The sequence below is a fragment of the Anser cygnoides genome, chromosome 3 (assembly GCF_040182565.1).
Source record: "Anser cygnoides isolate HZ-2024a breed goose chromosome 3, Taihu_goose_T2T_genome, whole genome shotgun sequence".
NCBI lineage: Eukaryota > Metazoa > Chordata > Aves > Anseriformes > Anatidae > Anser > Anser cygnoides.
Window position 1 is genome coordinate 121,050,765 of NC_089875.1, and position 18,552 is coordinate 121,069,316.

Below are 18,552 nucleotides of genomic sequence, written 5' to 3' on the forward strand. Positions count from 1 at the left end.
GATATGTTGAGGAAGGCCAGTAAACACATACACATGGTGAAAAACACAAAAAACACCTCAAAACCCCAAAGCAAAGCCAGACCTGAGTGTGCACGCTACACATGTAACCCAAAACGTGCGATCCCAAAACGCTGCTTAAATAACGTTTTGGGACAATGCTGTGCAGCCAAGTGAATCAGCTGGGTTTGCTGGAAATCCAAAGCGATAGCACGCATGAAACGATCAGTCCGGATTAAAGTCACTTGGGGAAAAGGCTGCAAAAGGCTGTCTACCGGGATCGTGTTAGAGGTCCGCTGGAGACCCCACCGTCACGTTTGGATGTGTGCAGAGAGCCTTTTAAAACGACGAGAAAGAAATACTCCTAGGAATTGGCTGATAAGGGAGCCTTAAATTCCAGATATAGAAGGAAGAACAAATACTAACAGCGGGGCCCTGCGAGCCCTGGATGTAAGAGCTGACAGACTTCCCCACAAAATAGGCGCTGAACAAACAGGAGGTGATGCTGCCGCGGACTTTTGGCAAATAGCGAGGATGTGATAATAAGAGCTGCTCGTGATCACTCAATTCAAGCCTCCTTTCCACAAATTGGTTCGGTTTAAGCAAAATCAAAGCGGGTCTGCGAGGTTTTCGGTTTCATAAAGGGAAGTTGAGGTAATTGACTGGTTTGTGAAGCTGACCGGGCTGCACGGCTGAAAGGCTCCAACGAGGTCTTGAAACCAAAGAACAAAAACCATCTGCCATTTGCATCCTGAATGGAGGAGCCGAATAAAAAGCACGCATGGGGATGCCAGGAGAACACGCAGGCGATTACGGGCTCAAGCCCCCAGCCTTAATAAATGAGCTGCACCACCGCTCAGCCACGGCAGCACAGGACGGCAGCATTTCAACCAGCTCTGCGCAACACCTGAGCTAAAATTCAGAAATCTTTGTAAGCTGGAACGAACCTCCCCAGCCTGCGTTTGAGTGCCCATGTGCACATTGGGTGCTCTCAGCTGTAACAACGCGGCACACCATCAACGCCAGCCCCCTCCAGCCAGGGGTCCTTGCAAATTGCAGAGGGCTCCACGCAGGATTTCTCCGTTTTGGGACGAAGGACTGGAGCAAGCAGCACTCGGGGAAGCCATGGCATCAGCCGCACACAAGCCTCGAGGACAGAGTATGAATGGAAACATAAAAGGCATGGAAATATGGAGCGTAAAACGCGCCACCAGATCAAAGTTACGTTGTGCTAAAATAACTCGGCACCTGCCTTCGATAAAATAATGAGGCTCTTTGGCCAAAAAGGCATTCGATCTCATTTATTGGGATTTTAGCAAAGCGGCAAGAAATCTGGGGAATTATTGGTAGAGGGGGGAAATGGGGATCAATAAAGAGAACGGCAAGATCAATAAGAAACTCTAGCGAGCACTAAGTGCTGCAGGTTTTTTAGAAAGCATCATTACAAAGTTAAATAATAATAAATGTCATCTTTTTAAGCACAATCTATTTCAAGGCCTAAATTTACTATAAGGTACCAAAATGATTTAAATTCGAAAATATACATATATATATATATATATATATATATATCTCTAAGCACGACAGGCCTGCTGCCAAAAATCGACCACTAAAATAGGGAAACAGTTGCCAACTGTGCTTTTTTGCAGGGCAGAAAGGATACTTTCTTCTTTCCACAGCTCACTCAGTTCTATTATTAGTGCATTAGAAACGCAGAAACCAACTCAAAGCTGAATCATTTTGCAAATATTTTTTTTAAACAAAAACTTTCTAGCTTTTTTTCCTCTCACCTGCAGGATCCTTAAGTATATTTGCAAAAGTGCGGGACAGAAATCCTGAGCCTGATCCCTTAATGCTGAAGTCAACGTCATTGCATAATGCCATTAATACATTTATCAGGCTCCATCTTCACAGCAATCAGGTTTTTAGCCCGTTACACAATTCCCATTAGAAGGCTATTCAAGAGCCTCACTTGGTTTGAGGCTCATTCTGCTCATTTCCAGCCTTAACATATTCAGAGCTGTTTGTTCTTGTGCCTGAATTGTCATTTAACTTAAATGACTCTTCTCCCTCTCTGGTGTTTATGGGAGTGTATTTATAGAGAAGGAATATCATTTTTCTCTGCCTTTTTTTGTCACTGGCTTACCATCCCAGCTCCCCTAATGGGGTTGTGAAGCAGCTGCTCTGTTCTCCAGATCATTTCCAGCAGACACCCTTCCCCTGCGCGGCCAAGGAGCACAGAGTACGTTTTAAACAATACCTCACTAACACCTTCTGCAGTGGCCTTCACATTTCATTATCCCTAATGGAAATAATTTGGATGACAAACGTGATCCCGGTACGTATCCTTGGCACCGGTACATCACAGTTCTCCTATCCTATACGGCCCAGTTCCAATATAGGAAAACCCTACTTTGCATCCGAGCTTGCGCTATGTCCCCTTAACACAAACAGTCCTGAACTCATTCATTCTTTTTATGCTAGATCCCATTTTTCCTATTTCGATGACCTCTTCAAATACCATTAGTTTCTGCTGTTCCATTTGTTGATACAGTAATTAACAGCGGTCTTGAGACCAGACCTTGAGGATCGCTGCTGCTAACTTGCCCGACAACCCTTTTTCAACCACCCTACCTTTTCTCCCGTGACTACAGGACTTATTGATGCAAACCAGAGAAAATAGTTCAGTTCTAAGTGACTGATTTAAACTGTCTTGCTTTGTATTTTTAGTCTTTTTTTTTTTTTTTCCTTACCAAAGGCTGCCTTTTGCTGGAAAAGAACAACAAAGGGCTATTTCTCTGTAAATCAGGCCTTTGGCTAACTGGAGAGCTGTCCTACTTTCTCAGCTGGGCATTTGTATAAATTAATAAAGCATGCAAGTTCACACGTTTTGTGTTAAAAATGGTAAACGAAGTTTCTTAATGACTAGCCTGACTTTTTAATTGTACTTAGGATTTATGTCACAAATAAAAAAAAACAATTAGAGCGTAGGAAAACGGCATGTAAAATTTGTAGTTAAATAAAATTAAGCTAAATGTGCTGAATACATGGTTTAAATGAAAACAAACTGTTCCATTGCACAAAGGAATTCTGCAGCCTATATATAGAAACAATTTTATCTATTCAGCATGTCTTCAGGTTTTCAGAACTTGAAACGAAATTAATTTCTATTCTCATGCAAAGGACAAGATGATCCTAAAGTAAAAGGAATGTGGCAAAACCTCTTTCATTAAATGTCTTCTTTTAACCCAGATTGCTCCCACAGCTCAATTTGCCCACCACCTGCGTCGTGAGCAGATGGAAGGAAGAGCAACACCAGTGAGCAGAGGTGGAAGGGGAGCACACGACTGCTTCGGCCAATGTCAGTCCTGCCGAAAATGCCTGTGGAAGCACGCTCACGGCATCAGAGAGGATGCAGACCATACCTGATGCACTCTGGTAAGCACTGGGCAGTTGAATTTTCAGGTCTGAAGAGCAAGGCACTCAAGGAGCTCATCAGAAACTCTGAGATTGTCCAACAGGTGGCAACGCACGTGTTTAATCAGTACCAATACTGGCTCCCAGGAGGGCAAGAAAAAACAGTAATTTGCTCTTCCAGCTACAGCAATGTTCCACCGAAACCACTGTGTGGAGTTTTAAAGTCATTCCAATTTAAAGACCACAGAATCATAAAGTATTCCGAGTTGGAAGGGACCCACAAGGACCATCGAGTCCAGCTCAGGAATAAGAAAAATGCTTCGTCTCTCAAAATCCTTTTCTCCCAGTGTAACAGAACAATACTACATCTTGTCCTTTTTTTAATTAAAAAAATAGGTCGAACTTCAGGAGCGTTACTGTACTAGAAGCAACAGAAGAAGCTGAATATAGCGCATCATAAAAAGATGCCACCGGGATCTGTTAAAGCCAACAAAATTGAAAACACGTAGAAGGAAGGGAGCCAAAAGCTCGGAGCCAGATTTCAACTTGGCGGACGCTGTGGCCGAGGGCCAGGGGAGGACGTGCACCAGGAGCAAGGAGAGGGAGGGCTCCTGCCGCAGCCCACAAGCCAGGTATTGAGGGCAGACAACCCGGTGCCATCACCTGGATGGAGCGGCCGGGGTGAGAACAGCAAAGCAATGCCCGTTTCAGCTTGCTGGGGCTCTCTCCTGGCGTATCTAAGCTCAGCTGTAAAAAAATTCTCCTAGTAAGCCGTACCGTTAATAGCCACGGAGCTGTTATACACCCCTCGCCTTCTTCAAAGGGCTGTGAAACCAGTGACTAATCCTCACAACCACCTCCGTAGGTGCAGGAACTGCTTAAAGATGGAAAGAGAGGCAAAATGCCAAAGTCATCTGCCACAGCTCCTAAAAGGGAACTTTAAAAAACCGACGAGCCTAAGGCAGAAATGCTGGGCTCCCAGTCACTGCTCTATCACACGGCAGAATTTCCTTTGCATTTCCTGGAGACACCTACTACCTCAAATATTTCCCCCAACACCCCGAATCCCTTAATTTATAGAATTACTTCTCAAGTGGGTGTCAGACTGCTGCTGTATCTCCTCTGCACAGGCAGCGATGGGGCAGAGCAGCAGAGGAAACAAAGCGGATGCAGTGATAGTACAACGGAGATCAACAGGAAGTTTTGGCCACTAACTTGCATTTCAGCTGATGTGGTTTAACCAGGGCAAAAGAAACCCAACAGCAACGCGCACGAACAGCAGAACCTACTCATCAGAGCGTCGGTAAATCACAGTCCTAAAACTCTCATCTCCACCTTTGGTACCACCCTGGGAAGATTCCCAGAATCGCTCCATACCTCAGTTTTTCCTCTAGCAAATGGAATTGCCTCAAAATTTTCAAGAAAACTACAGAACGAGGTCAGGCTTATAACAAACTCTGGGAGGAAAGGCAACGTGGAAGTACAGAGCATCTCCATTACTAACGCCCCACTCAGCAGAGATCTCCGGAGGAGACCAGAACTGGAAAAATATTTTTTAAAAGTGCTAGAAACAGCAATATGTTACTGAAGGGAGAATAAACCCGACACACTCGTGTTTTTAAGCACCTTAATAACATTATCAATAAACCCCGATGCATTCTCTCCGCTGACAATTGATTCAAATGGGCGACACGTCGGTAATACGCCTGTTTGACTCTCGAGCCGAAGCAGATAAAAAATTCAGAGATTGCGCTTCCTCGGTATTTGTATGCTAATACGCACAGCTTTAGGGAAATTGTTGCGACTCAGCCCTACAATTCATTCGGTGCGGTCGGTGACATTCAAGTACCCACCAGCAATTTTCGGGCCGCTCGCAGTGTTTCCTGCGGGCTGTCATCAGTCTGATGCGTTATCTTCTCTGCAAAAATCCGTCATGAGCACCAGGCAGCCTTCCCCTCGGCTCAGATAGGCAGGATTAGAGCTGACTCATCCTCTTTTTTTTTTTTTTTTCTCCCCCTTTCCTGACAATTTGTAGAGGCTCATTTTCAATTTAGTTTTCCCATGTTATGTGAGGAGAAGGCGCCTGGATGCGTGCGAGAGACGATTTGTTTTTAATCTCCAGCTATTCCTCTTGTTAACAGTTTCTTCTGCTTCATCTCCTTGGAGGTATTTTATTATTAAAATCAAATGAATCCTCATTTTGCCTCTCGCTTTTGTTGAAAGGAAACAATAGGACTTGCAAGAAGCCCATACAGAAGGACCCGCTCGCCATCTCGCATCCCTGGCTGGCCGAAGACCTTCGCTGCGATTCCCCAGGAGGCAGGCGAGCAGCCACGCGTCCCGCAGAGCCGCACAGCTCCCCGGCACGGCCAGCTTCTTCCAGAGCCACTTCTGCCCGAACCACCACCACATTTAAACGAAGAACGTGTTTTCCTCTCAGTACAGACCCACCATGGTCCCTCGTGGGCACTGCCAGGGATCTGCTCTTGCAAGCTGGAGCTGCTCCTCTCCCCGAGGCTCCGCAGGTACCTGGGCTGCCCCTCGGGCCTGTTTGCCATCATCTTGTGCAGCCTTAATTACCCTTGCAGACCTGCATCTCTTCGTCAGGGCTGACTGAAATACTCTGGCAGGCTCCGAAGTTATCGGGGTGGCGCAAACGCACACGCCTGGTAACTTTGGATGAGGCTGAGTCTAATCTGGTAAGAAAACAACGTGGATGTTGATCGCGAGGGCAAAACAAGGGAGTGCCGCCGTGGCTCCAAGCAGAGATCACCCACAGAAACAACCTACAGGTTTCGGCACGGGCACCCAGAAAAAACAGTACTCGGATGTACTACGGAATAAGGAAATTTCCAAAATGCCACATTTATAAAGAACCCCCTAACTTACTTAAGTCCCTTTTTTTTGCAGATGTCCACTCCAACATCTCCAGGATCTCTCCAGACTATGATTAAGGGGTGCTGAGGCTGTAGCACGCAGAGGAAAAGCTCAAACACATGAATTCCTTTATTTCTTCAATTCCTCTCATTTCGCCACCACTGTGAATAAGTTTTGCTGGGCTCTCCTCCTGACAGGCTTTCCCAGAGACTTGAAACGCAACAGACACGCGAGCCAAAAAGTCCTCAGGTGGCCAGAGATGCCTTACAACAGGCAGACGCGCTCCCTTCAGCCTCTTTCCAACCCCCACTTAATCAAGTGGCTTGGTAAATTGATGAATTACAGTTAAACGATCTCGCTGCGATGCCTTCTGCTGAGGGATGAAGAATACCCTGCCAGAGCCTCCCGATTCCGGGTGATGGATTTGAGCCCAGGCTGCAACACAATTCCTTGGGGCTGACAAGCTCAGCTATTTTCACTCTTAATCTTTGGAATATTCGATTGAACAAATCCAAGCTCATAATTTCCTAGGTGGGCAAGGTTGTTCAAAACACCAGCAGCCCTCCGATTGTTTTTAACTGCAGCAGAAAAAGTGGAGGACGTTCACACAGGAGCTGGAGAGAGCTCAGCTCTAGTGCTGGACACACCTACACCCAAAGCGCACCTTTCTGGAGCACGAACGAGCAACTGTGGAGTTGCATTCATCATCTCACGGCCCAAAGCTCGTACCATGCAGCCCTCAGGGACGCGGACCCCTGGGGACCAACATTTCTCATCTTCGGTCACAGTCTGGAAGGTTTTTTCTTTTTTCGTGTTTCCGATTTGATAGGAGGCAGCTTGGCTGGATGGCAGCGCTTTGAAGACGTGGGAAGCAGAGAAAAGATAACAATTAATTTAGATCATTTGCTCCCAGCACATACAAACACTGTAAAATAGGAGGAACCTCGGAGCTCCCACGCTTGAGCTTTAGAGAATACAAAGTCTTTGGGGACGCAACATGAGTTTTCCTTCCCGTTTTCTTCTCCTTAAAAAGGCTCAGAAGGGAGCAAAGCCTTCTCCAACCTGGCTGCACAGAACTTTCACACAGATCTCTGCAGAGCTTCAGCTGGATCGAAAGAGGTTGTGGCATGTGCGAAACCTTCCAGCACTTCATTGTGCAATCTCCTAATTATTTAATGTCTAGTCTCCGCAGTTCTGCCGCGCGATTTCTGATGTAGCATTTGAACTAGCTCTCCCTCAAATCCACGGACGGGGAACCACGGAAATGGTTTTTAACCCCCACCAAATTCTGCAGTCGCTGGTTAAAAAATCCCAAGGAACGAGCAAGCTCCTCCAAAGGAGGGATTTGGGAGAAAATGTCCTTTCCCACCCCCACCGCCGCAGCAGAACTGTCTTTTAAACAATTCCTCTCTGCCACTAGGGAACAATCCAGCCAGCTCTTTGCGAAATGTCACCATTTCGTCTGGTTCGAGGGATATAAACCGCGCCGTCGCATGCCTGGCCGTCCCACCACGGCCGGGTGCAGAAGTGGGACAACAGGAGGAGCAGGACACAGACGGGCCCCGGGGAGCAGCAGAAGGGAGGCTGCTGATGCAAAAGCCAGCGGCAGCGCGTGGACGTCGCGGGGGGAACCAGAACAATAGAAGGAAACGCTGTCGCTGCTCTGGCTGCGGTCCGTGCCGTCGAAACCGGTGTTTGGGGATGGAAAAGCCTTGGGAGGGAGAAGCAGAAAACATCTGGGGATAAAGGGCTTCACCCCTGCATACAACTTTCCAAGTGAACTGAAGGAGAGAAAAGCCTGGAAATTAAGATGAGTTTGGAGGCAAATGACTAATTTTAAGGCCAAATGAAGCTAATCCCCCTTTCTCCCCGAGAACGCGATGCAGGCAGCATTAAAAAGGCCTGTAGGGTGAGCAGTCAGCACCCATGCTGGTGGCACGCGCTGCTCTTACTGGTCGGACAGGGGTTAACTCCAGTTGCTTGTGCTCCAGCAAACAGTCCTATTTATCCCCTCCTATACCTCCGAGTGCGTATGCGCATGCTGGATCACTTCCACAAGTATTTAAAAAAATACATTTTAACTCCAGGCCGTAGGATTTACAAAATAAAATAACCCACACCCGCTATTGCAAGAGTTGCAATAAAATAAGGACCACCGGTGCCAATGAGTTATAGGTGCCCTAAAGAGGCGGGACAATGGGATCTCTCTGCGTTTTGGGATCTCTCCGCGTTTTGTTTCCTCGGAGGTAACCGCATTGTTATCAGGAGACGCAGGATATGAGACTCTGCCACGGCTGTGCTCTGATTCACGCGCTGGAATAAAGCAGCCGTTTGATGGCATCTGCATTGCTGACTCAGTCACGGATCTTTGGTGCTCATCTTGTCGGTGCCGGGAAAAAGGATCTGGGGGGGAGAGCGCTCTTCAAAGCCCTACGCAGCGGGCAGCGCGGCCCCGGCTTCGCTGTTTTGCCTCGGGGCGTCACCAGTATAAACAGGTAAATAAAATAATCCCTGCCTCCATCCCACATCCACCAAGGCAAGGTTTTCAGCTCTTTTTCTCCACCCAAAGTTGGCAAAGCAACTTGAAAAGAAATCCCAACTGCCCCGCTTGCGGAATACCCTGAAATTACAGCAAAGGCAACCGTGCCCCGTCTTCTCCCTGCGCTTCACACCCATTCAGCCTCAGGAAAAGGTGGACGGCAAAAACACTTCCTCGTTGAGAAAAGGGGCTGTTGCCAAGCTCTGGATTCTCTTCCCCCTAAATTTAAGCTCTGGCACATCTGGTTTGCTTCCTTTTGGAGAACAGACAAGAGCAGCAGCCCAGCGGGCAATGAAACAGCTTCTCCTCCAACTCTTAAAGCACCGAGCTGAGCCCAAGGTGGTGACAAAGAAGACAAATTAAGACCTGAGAGGCTGCTAATAACACGTGGGAGCGGTGCTTTCCAGCAGGCAGGCAGCTTTTGCCTCTTCTCCTGCTCTGGCAGCCCACAGCGAACATCCCCAGCCCCACGTGCCAGCCCCCCACGTGGGATTGCCGCTTGCATTCACCTCCTGCCGTGTCCATACCACCCGCAGCTGACATGGACGAAGCTCCCCAGCCTCTCTCCTTCTCCAGAAGCACGGGGTTAGAAGACTGCGTGCACCTAGAAGTGGCCTATTTAGCCCCAAAAAGCCTGCAGCTGGGTCTTTATCCCCACGGCATGACCCAGGTTGGACAAGGATGATGCTGGAGGGGACTGGTTGTGCCTCGTGTCCCTTTCAGTATTTTATTCACTGGGTGGGTGGTAGGAACAGCAAGGTTGGGTCAGACTAAAGGCCTGCTATCCTGTCTCCAGCCAAGACCGTGTAGGAACCCTTCCAGCGAGGCTCACCTGAGCCCTACCCGATGCCCACGCTGGCTCCGGAGACCTTCGGGCCGAGCCAGCAGGACAGCAGCTCCCTGCGAACCGCCATTTCCCAAACTTTTCCATGGGCTGGCGAAGAAGCCGAGGCCATCCCGCCCAGCCTGCGACAACAGCCTCACCAAAACCGAGCGCCAGAGGAGCCGGAGGATTCGCAGCCAACACCAACAAGCCCGGGGTTGGCGGCCTCAGCGCCTGGTGCCAGGCCTGAGCCTCCCTTCCAGGAGATTCGTGTCTCGTCAGGTGCGAGCCTCCATCCAACGCCCTTCCAGGCCGAGACACGCCGAAAGGCCCTCTCTGGTTTTGCCGGTGACTAATAACCCCTGAGAGAACGTGGTCCGAGCACCATCGGAGGCAAACTGCACCTTGCAAGGCCTCGTGGTTTTCGGAGGCCACCTCCAGGAGCACGCAGAGCTCCGGGCGTTCACCTGCAGGGCTCGATTCCCCATCCCAGTTCAGCCCTGCTCTTTTATTCACCTCAGACAGAAATCCAGGGGAGGGCGGCAGCACACGGTTGTTAAATAAAATATAAACACCTCATCCATCCTTCGCATCAGGTTTCATCTTTGCCGTTTCCACTCCCCTCTTTTCCAGGCGATTTGCAATTTCTTTCGGTTGCTTTTTGGGGAAGGGAGAGTGCAGGGCAGCGCTGACTTAGTGCTTAATCTCATTTTTTGATCTATTATTAAACTCCTGCTTTCTTCTTTTTTTTTCCTTTTTTTTTTTTCCACCTTTTCTTTAGGAAGCCAGAGGCCCCGGCAGACCTTACAGCCAGAAAGAAAGATGAACCGTGAAACGCAAGCTGGGGGAGAACGAACTGCTCGGGGGGTGGGGGTGCTTTTTTTCCAGAGTTTTCTGGTCTTCAGCTAAAAGAAGTGGCTCCGATGCCAGCCAAGTACGAGAAAATATCCTGGGAGTGATGGAAATGCTAAGTATTGGCCCCGATCCCACACATGGACTCCCCCCAACCCCAGCCAGCACGTGTGTCCCCACGGGATTCCTCTGTGGGGTCGATTTTAAAACACAAACGTGCTGACATCTCCTCATTTTTATACCAGCGTCGGCAAACCTTTTGCAAATCCCCAGGCCCGGGGAACGACGTGGCGAGCCACGAGGCTGCACGCTCGGGATTTCAAGTGATGGCAGAGCCACGAGGCACTGAGAGCCTGGCATGGGACTGCAGAGCCCAAGGCGTCCCCAAAAAAAGCATTTTTTTTTAATACATTTTGCCGTTTTTATCAGAGGGTTTTGCAGGACCACAACGAACCACGATCGGGAGCTTATGCAAATACAACGGAGCGCTGGGAAGGTGCAGCGGGGTTCGGCGCCCGCCGCCTTCGCCTCAGGGTGCTGTTTAACAGCTTTGCGATTATTTCATCGCTTTCTCCTCACCCAAATCACGGGGTTTACGCCTGCCCTGCACCTCCGGCCTCCAGTCAAGGCGCCCGCGGAGGCCGCCCAGGCGCGGAGCTGCCTCCCGGCAGCCCCAGGGAAGGGCAAGCGCTCGTTAGCATCTCCTATCGACCTCCCTTGATTAATTTAAGCCTTTTCCTATTAATTTCCTACCGCAGACATGTCGTCAACTAACAAGAGAGCTACCCCCTAACCGGCAGGAACACAACCCAGCATGAGTCTCAGCGCTGTTTTGGGGGGAAAGAGCAGCTCCCGGAGCGCCTTTATTTTTAAGGAACATCCCACGCAGGCGGCTGAAGGTTTCGCAGCAGCTCCGGGCAGGTTCAAACCCACGGCGGAGGTAAAAAGCATCCCGAGGCCGCGCTGCATCGCGGAGCTCACCGGGTCTGCCCTGGTCCCGCTAATTGGCAGCAAATTATCAACCTCCCCCCCCCAGCCGATCACCTCCCGGGACCCACGGAAGAGTGACAGGAGATGTAATAAAGACAAACACCGACACAGGGCTGGAAATCCCTTTCCCAAGGGAGAGCGGGGAAATAGAAGAGATTAAGGAAGCAACCGTGAGCCTTCAATCATAACGCACCCCACGGCCACAAAACCCTTTTCGGGATGCTCTGGCTGTCCCGGGGACCGAATCACCGCTGCCACGAGCATGGATGGAGGTGACACGGGAGCAGAGGGTCCCCCACGCTCGTGTTTCAGCCGTATATGACTGATTTGGGGGCAGGAAAGTGGAAAAAAAAAGCAATGACAGGAGCTAAAACAGAGCAACGCCTTCATCCGTTGCTAAATGTCAAACTTTTCTGCAGGGATGACGACGCTTCCCCCTTCCCCAAAGCACGCAGACCGGCACGAAGGACCCAAAAATGTGTCAGAGAGGACACTGGATTGCATTTAATGAATTACGCCGCCTTAAAGCCTCAGCCAGGGGCTGTGCGCTGGCACCGCTGCGTGCAGAAGCCGCAGGTCCCATCACGATGGGGTCAGGGGCCTCGTGCCCCCTTGCGTCCCCTGGAAGCACGCATTGGGGCAGGACACAGCGTTTTTGGTTTTTCCCCACTGAAACCCCACTTCCCTCAGTATCCCAGCTCTCTGCCACCCACCAGGACCATTCCAGCACCCTACAAACGATGGCACCGGTGCCTCCAGCCCGAATTCCCAGGAATTCCTGGTCCCGGGTCTACAGAAGTGGGGATGGCAACAGGGAGAAAAATATCTCAGGGTTTTTGTGTTTTTATGGGCGCCCTTCCCAGGGGCACGACTTACACCGCCTTCCCCCACGGACAGCATCCTCCAGCCCCCCTGCTGCGGAGTCCCTGGCACAGAAATGTTTCCTTAGCAGGGGGGGGTCATCCAAATCTCTGATTTTCAGACAAGAAACCAACCCAAAACGCAACGTGAGAGAGGTGGCGAGTCCTGAGCAGCCCCGGGAGGCAGCGCAAGGGCACCGGGTGCAGAGACCAGAGCGAGGCCGTACCGGGGAGGCCAGGTCCTCCCCACTTCCCCAAATCCTCCTGCCTCCCCAAACCCTCCCGACTGACGTCCTGGGGTGAGGAGGAAGCAAAACAAGACCACGGTGAGACACCAGGAACACCGCAATGGGCACCCATGGGCTCCTGAGGAGCCTCACCCTGGGGGAGCCCACAGAGGCACGAGCCTCCGCTCCGGGGGATGCTCACAGGGGGCTCTGAAGCCCTTTAGAAGCAACCGATTTTCCCCAAATCACCAAATTCACAGCAACATTCACCCCGACTGCTATGCCTACACGCAGCAGGACCTCCAGGCACGAGTTAACCCCAACTTTGCTTGTTTTTGACCCAAAACCACCCCAGGAGCAGCAGCCGCCAGCCCTCGCCCCACGGGGGGCTGCGAGCACCCAAATCGACGGGGATGGGATGGGGACGGGGGGGGGGGGGAAATGTCCAAGGGATGGGTGGGGGGAGACTGATAATAAAGCATGAGAAATGGGGTGAAATAGAGAAAGGAAGAGAAACGGGATGAAATAAGGTAAGAGAAAGGGGGTGAAATAGATGAAGTAAGAGAAATGGGGTGAAACAAATAAATAAAGTAAAATAAAGGGGGTGAAATAGATAAAGGAAAAGGAAAATGGGTGAAATAAGGTAAGAGAAAGGGGGTGAAATAATTAAAGGAAGAGAAAGGGGGTGAAATGAATAAAGGAAGAGAAAGGGGGTGAAATGAATAAAGGAAGAGAAAGGGGGGTGAAATCAGGTAAGAAAAAGAGGGTGAAATAGACAAAGTAAGAGAAAACGGGTGAAATAAAGAGAAATTGGGTGAAATAAAGTAAGAGAAAGGAGGTGAAATAAATGAAGTAAGAGAAGCTGGGTGAAATAAGGCAAGAGAAATGGGGTGAAATAATTAAAGCAAGAGAAATTGGGTGAAATAAAGTAAGAGAAAGGGGGGCGAAATAGATAAAGGAGGAGGAAATGGGTGAAATAAGGTAAGAGAAGTGGGGTGAAATAACTGCAGTACACTAAGGAAGGCGAACTGCCGATAAATGCAGTGAAATAAATAAAATCGGGCAAAAAAGGTGAGGTGGGGAAAGTAGAGTAAACAAACAAATAGCACGCAAGAAGCGGAAAAAATAATTAAAGTAAAAGGTCAAATTAAAAACTAAATTGGTAAATAAATAAATAGACGCAACAAGATTCAGAAAAAAAAAAGAGAAATAAAAGCGGGGCCGGGGCCGCGCTTACCTGGGGCGGGCGGGGGCTGCGCGGGGCTCCGCGCTCACCCCGCGGCCGCGGCCCGCCGAGCGGAGCCGAACCCAGCCGAGCGCTTCCGAGCGGAGCCGAACCCAGCCGAGCGGTTCCGAACCCAGCCGAGCGGTTCCGAGCGGAGCCGAACCCAGCCGAGCGGTTCCGAGCCCAGCCGAGCGGTTCCGAGCCCAGCCGAGCGCAGGAGGCGCGCGGAGCCGCGGCCGTCCCGCTGCATTGTGGGACGGCGGCGGCGAGGCCGCGCCGCGAGCGCCCTCTGGTGGCTGAACCACAAAATGGCGGCGGGGGGCGGAAATTAGTGCTCGGGGGGTAATTAGTGGTGCCGGGGGGTAATTGGTGCAGCTGGGAGGGGCAATTAGTAAAGCTGGGGGGTGATTAGTGCAGTTGGGGGGTATTTAGCGCAGCCTGGGTTAATTAGTGCAGCCAGGGGGGTAATTGGTGCATCTGAGGGGGTAATTAGTAGAGCTGGGGGGTAATTAGTGCAGCTGGGGGGTAACTAGTGCAGCTGGGAGGGGTAATTCGTGAAGCTGGGGGTTAATTAGTGGAGCTAGGAGGGGTAATCAGTGAGGCTGAGAGGTAATTAGTGCAGCCCGGGGGCAATTAATGCAGCTGAGAGGGGTACTTCGTGAAGCTGGGGGCAATTAATGCAGCTGGGAGGGGCAATTAGTGAAGCTGGGGGTAATTAGTGCAGCTAGGAGGGGTAATTAGTGAGGCTGGGGGGTAATTGGGGCAGCCAGGGGGCAACTGGTGCAGCTTAAAGGGGTAATTAGTGAAGCTGGAGGTAATTAATGCAGCTGGGAGGGGTAGTTAGTGAAGCTGGGGGTAATTAGTGCAGCCGGGGGGCCAATTAATGCAAATGAGAGGGGTACTTAGTGAAGCTGAGGGTAATTAATGAAGCTGGTAGGGGGTAATTAGTGCAGCTGGGGGGCAACTAATGCAGCTGAGGGGTAATTAGTGAAGGTGAAGGTAATTAATGAAGCTGGAAGGGGTACTTAGTGAAGCTGGGGGTAATTAGTGAAACTGGGGGGTAATTAGTGCAGCGGGGGGGCAACTAATGCACCTGAGAGGGGTAATTAGTGAAGCTGGAAGTAATTAATGCAGCTGGGAGGGGTACTTAGTGCAGCTGGAGGGTAATTAGTGCAGCTGGGGGTAACTAGTGCATCTAACGGTAATTAATGCAGCTCTGGGGTAACTAGGGCAGCTGGGGGGTAATTAATGCAAGTGGGGTAAGTAGTGTAGCTGGGTAATTAATGCAGCTGGGGCAATTAATGCAGTTGGGGTGGGTAATTAAAACATCTGGGGAATCGATGTAGCTGGGGGCAATTAATACAGCTGGGGTGAGATTAATGCAGCTGGGGTGGGTAATTAACGCAGCTGGGGTAAGTAATTAATGCAGCTGGGGGATAATTAGAGCAGCTAGAGGTAATTAATGCAGCTGGGGTGGGCAATTAATGCAACTGGGGGTAATTAGAGCAGCTGGGGTGGGTAATTAATGCGGCTGTGGGGCAAATAATGCAGCTGGAGGGGGTGATTAATGCAACTGGGGTGATTAATGCAACTGGGGGCAATTAATGCTGCTGGAGGGTAATTAATGCAGCTGGGGAGGGGAATTGGTGCATCTGGGGGCAATTAATGCAGCTGGGTGAGTTCGTGCAGCCAGTGTAATTAGTGCAGCTGAGGGCAATTAGTACAGCTGGGTGGGTAATTAACGTGACGGGGGAAAATTAGAGCAGCTGGGGTGGGTGATAATGCAGCTGGGGTGGGTGATAATGCAGCTGGGGGGCAATTAGTGCAGCTGGGGGCAATTAGTGCAGCTGGGGTAATTAGTGCAGCTGGGGAGGGTGACTAATGCAGCCGGGGAGAGGTGATTAGTGCAGCTGGGGGCAATTAGTGCAGCTGGGGGCAATTAGTGCAGCTGGGGGCAATTAGTGCAGCTGGGGGCAATTAGTGCAGCTGGGGGCAATTAGTGCAGCTGGGGGCAATTAGTGCAGCTGGGGAGACATAATCTAAGAGAAAGGGGGTGAAATAGGTGAAGCCAAGCCTGCGAGGAGCCGCTGCGCTCCGCCACGCGCCGCTGGGGCAGCTCCCGGGGACCCGGCAGGGAGTTTAGCCTTTTCCCTTCGATTTTAGTCTTTTCCCTTCGATTTTAGTCTTTTCCCTTCGATTTTAGTCTTTTCCCTTTGATTTTAACCTCTCCCCTTCGATTTTAACCTCTTTCCTTTGATTTTAACCTCTTCCCTTCGATTTTAGTCTTTTCCCTTCGATTTTAGTCTTTTCCCTTCGATTTTAGTCTTTTCCCTTCGATTTTAGTCTTTTCCCTTCGATTTTAGTCTTTTCCCTTCGATTTTAGTCTTTTCCCTTTGATTTTAACCTCTTCCCTTTGATTTTAACCTCTCCCCTTCGATTTTAACCTTCGATTTCAACCTCTTTCGATTTTAGTCTTTTCCCTTGATTTTAACCTCTCCCCTTCGATTTTAACCTCTTTCCTTTGATTTTAACCTCTTCCCTTCGATTTTAGTCTTTTCCCTTCGATTTTAGTCTTTTCCCTTCGATTTTAACCTCTCCCCTTCGATTTCAACCTCTCCCCTTCGATTTCAACCTCTCCCCTTTGATTTTAATCAGCTCCTCAGTGCCGACAGCGGTGGCTCCTGCGGGATCGGCCTCTTGCCCTGAGCAGAGGACGGTGACCACGTCGCAGGCCTGGTGGCTGCCTTGTGCCAAACCCATCCTCCCCCCGTTACTCGGGAGCGTTCGCGGGCTTGCAGTGCGGCGTTGGCTGCTCCTCGCCTTCCCCTGAATCCCCGGAGCGGCCCGGTGAGTGCGTCGTGACGCCCGACCGGACCCGAAGGGCCCCACAAGCTCCCCCCTGGAAGAAGCGGCCCTTCGGTTCGCGGGTGGCATCGCCGTTTTTCCCCCCACGTCCCCTCCAGAAACGCACAGTGAGTGTTTTCCCCTCTGCCGGGGGCTCGCACCTGCGTTAGGTGGTAGCAGGGTCCAGAAACATTTCAAATCTTTCCCCAGGAGCAGGCTGCAGGAAGCGAATCCCACGACCCCTGCCTTGCCTTCGCGAGGGACGGTGACTCTGAGTTCCCAGCTGCGCAGCCCGCGCAGATCTCTCGGTTTCACTGACACGTTGAATGCTTCCCATATTGCCGATTTATTGGGAATTCATTAAATTTATTAAATGGGGCCATTTCAGGGAAGGTTCCTTGTCTAGTCCTTCTAGTACGTGCACGGTTTGGAGGGCTGGGTCAGCAGCTGGCTGCTAGGCTTTAAGCACGCACCCAAAATTTAGAAAATATTATTATTTATGTATTTAAAAGAGTCTAGGAGAACGGGAAGAGGAATTAACTTCCCCCCTGCACTGTCTTAGCACAGGACTGACCCCTCCAGAGCAGGACACGAAGCAGCGGAGGCGACCGCGTGGTCCAGGAGCCGCTTGCCGGCCACCGGCAAGCCAGGGAAGAGCAGAAAAATGGGGAATTACTCCCACCCCAAACACCCTCCCGCCCGGAGACGTCCCGAATTTGACGCAGTTTCTGCATTTTCGGTGTTTCTCTGCTTTTAGCGGCGTCCCTGCAGCCCCCGGACGTTTCGGGCATCGGGAGCAGGCCACGGGCGCTGCGGCCACGGGCTTGGGAATGCCACGGGGACGCCCCCGTCACCCCCTGCCCCTCTGCTGCCGCCCCCCCGATGGCCGCATCGCCCCCCCCGGGGACTTCGGGCCCCCCGGTGCCACCGCCCCGCTGCGTTGGGGTCCCCGTGTCGCCCACCCGCGCCCTCGCCAAGGCCACTGGGGCCACCGGTGCCACTCGTGGCTGCAGCCCGCGGCTCGCACGGCACACGGGGTGGCACTATTGCATCGGAAATCCCGCCGGGCCTCCGCGGATGGTGCTTTTTTTTTTGGGGGGGGGGGGGATGATTGGGCTTCCCCTGGGACCCCCCAACCCCATGGGGGTCCCCAAGCCCCCGCGCACGCTGCCCGGATGCGCCGCCGTGGCTCAGCACCTGCGGGCTGAGGCCTCGTAATTGCCCGCAGCTCGTCTTCTTTGGGATGCGCCCGCACCCAGCTTGCTCTAAGAACTCTTTTAAGAGCCCCCCCCAGCCCCGTGCTGCCCCAGGAGGGAGGAAAGGCCCTTAAGGAGGGTTCACGCTTGGGGAAAAAAATCGCTCCGTGATTTTCGGGGGCTCTGTTCAGGGAAGGAGCGGAGGGCGAGGAGAGGGGCTCAGCGATGCCTGGAGCTGCTGCTGGGTCCACTCCCACGCTGTCCCCGCTGCGTCCCCTCGCTGTGCTGAGCGATCTGACCGACCTGATCAGCCGTAGGGACTTCGGTTCGCTGCTGCTGCTGCAGCAGGGGGAAATGGAGACAGTCCCATGAAAGCCACCCGTGCTTCTCTCTCCTGGGATGCTCTAACTGGGATCTCTCTCTCTGGGATTTTGATGTCCCGTCCCCGGCAGTGCCCAAGGCCAGGCTGGGTGGGGCTGGGGGCAGCCTGGGCTGGCGGGCGTTCGGGGAGGTTTAATTTGGGCGGTTGGGAAGGCATAAAGCCGGCATCGCGGCTCGGATGTGCCCCAAATACTTGGCCAGCACCGGGTTTTGTGGCCTCTCCGAGGGGCCGGCGACATCCTGCTGTCCCCAGGGGCTTGGCTCCCCTGGGGGAGCACAGGGAAAGCCCCAAAACCCTGTGCAAGGGAGAACTGGCGCAGGAGC

General features: G+C 51.5%; 1 protein-coding gene and 1 long non-coding RNA gene across 3 annotated transcripts in view; one reads left to right on the forward strand and one right to left on the reverse strand.

Annotated features, from left to right (window-relative positions):
* Positions 1-13,962, reverse strand: part of EXTL3 (exostosin like glycosyltransferase 3) — a 131,560-nt gene extending 117,598 nt beyond the window's left edge. For both annotated transcript variants that reach the window (XM_048079417.2, XM_048079415.2), the window contains exon 1: positions 13,820-13,962. The gene's annotated coding sequence lies outside the window, so the exon portion shown is untranslated. The remainder of the gene's footprint in view (positions 1-13,819) is intronic.
* Positions 13,963-14,030: 68 nt separating this feature from the next.
* On the forward strand, positions 14,031-17,743 carry LOC125184759 (uncharacterized). The gene is made up of 3 exons (XR_010830703.1): positions 14,031-14,149; positions 16,463-16,779; positions 16,862-17,743. It is a non-coding gene; the product is annotated as an uncharacterized lncRNA (long non-coding RNA).
* The last annotated feature ends 809 nt before the right edge of the window (positions 17,744-18,552 follow it).